This window comes from Otolemur garnettii, unplaced genomic scaffold, assembly GCF_000181295.1.
Source record: "Otolemur garnettii isolate 467f Iridium unplaced genomic scaffold, OtoGar3 scaffold00062, whole genome shotgun sequence".
Classification (NCBI taxonomy): domain Eukaryota; kingdom Metazoa; phylum Chordata; class Mammalia; order Primates; family Galagidae; genus Otolemur; species Otolemur garnettii.
In genome coordinates this window covers 9,181,225-9,182,859 of record NW_003852457.1, presented here as the reverse complement: position 1 = coordinate 9,182,859, position 1,635 = coordinate 9,181,225, and the positions used below count along the sequence as shown (strand labels likewise).

The 1,635-nt window shown below is 45.3% G+C and overlaps 1 protein-coding gene across 1 annotated transcript in view; it reads left to right on the top strand.

The window, feature by feature from the left end:
- POLE (DNA polymerase epsilon, catalytic subunit) overlaps positions 1-1,635 on the top strand; it is a 54,000-nt gene that overhangs the window by 33,699 nt on the left and 18,666 nt on the right. The window lies entirely within an intron of this gene.

The following is a 1,635-nucleotide window of genomic DNA, read 5'->3' as shown; positions in this document are numbered from 1 at the left end:
CAGGAGCCTCAAGCTGTCCCCCTGGGTAGAGTGCTATGGCATCATAGCTCACAGCAACCTCCAACTCCTGGGCTCAAGCAAGTCTCCTGCCTCAGCCTCCTGAGTAGCTGAGACCACAGGTGCTCGCCACAATGCCCAGCTATTTTTTGGTTACAGCCATCGTGGTTGTTTGGCGGGCCTGGGCTGGATTCAAACCCACCACCTTGGGTGTACATGGCTGCTGCCTCAGCCACTTAAGCCACAGGTGCCGAGCCAATCCAAATGATTCTTAAGCATGTGTATTAATTATTTATTGCTGCATAGCCAATGGCCCTAAAACTGAGCAACGTGAAATAGCACCCATGTGTTACCTCACCCAACTGACCTGGGTCCTCAGCTCAGGATATCTTACAGGCTGTAATTATAGTGTCAGGTGGGACTGTGGTCTCATCTGAAGACCCACCTGTAGCAGTGTCAGGACTTGGTTCCTTCCTGACCACTTTTTGAAGGTCAGACTCATTTCCCTGCACTATGGGGCTCTCCACAGGACTGCTTATGACTTGGCAGCTAGCTTCTTCAGAGAGAGTGCCAGCCACGAACAGGTCACAGTGTTTTATAGCTGATTTCAGAAATGACATTCCATAACCTTTGTTATAACTTGTTCATTGGAGACATGTCACTGGGTCTTACCCACTCTCAGGGAGGGTGTCACCCAGGGCCTAAACATCAGGATGTGGGGGTCATAGGGCTATTTTGAAGGGCTGCCTACCCAACTTCAAGAAAATATTGAACCTCATTATTAATTAGGAAATACAACATGAGGCCAGGCACAGTGACTCACACCTATAATCCTAGCACTGTGGGAGGCCAAAGTGGGTGGATTGCCTGAGCTCACAGGTTGAAGACCAGCCTGAGCCAGAATGAGACCTCATCTCTAAAAATAGCCAGGTGTTGTGTCGGGTGCCTGTAGTCCCAGCTACTCAGGAGGCTGAGGCAAGAGAATCGCTTAAGCCCAAGAGTTTGAGGTTGCTGTGAGCTATGACACCACACAGTAGGGTAACAAAGTGAGACTCTATCTTAAAAAAAAAAAAAAATACAACATGATATTTGATAGCATATCACAATGGAAACAACTGATAACATCAAGCATGAAAACGTGGGGAAACAGGCACTGACCAGTATTAGAGGTGACAATGATTGTTTCTGTGACCCAGGGAACGTGAACAGAGATGGTCATTGGATCATGGTTTGTAATTTTGAAAACATTTGAACTAATCAGTCTTCATTTGGAAAGCAATGCATGGGTAAGCTAATGTATTTGTGTGATGAGACGTTCTAGAAGTTAAGATGGAAGGACCATTTTACATGTATCCAAAATATATAGGTGAATGAAACAACAAATTATTACCATTTAGATTGAGTTAAAACATAGAAGTGTGGCATGTGTCTGCAAATACATGGTGAAAGAGCAGGGACGTGCAGGGCAGGAAGAAGAAGGGGGCTGTAGCTGTTATTTGCAATATTTTATTTCTTTTTTTTTTTTTGAAACAGAGTCTCACTTTTGCCATCAGTAGTAGAGTACAGTGATGTCATAGCTCACAGCAACCTCAAACTCTTGGGCTCAAGTGATTCTCTTGCCTCAGCCTCCCAAGTAGC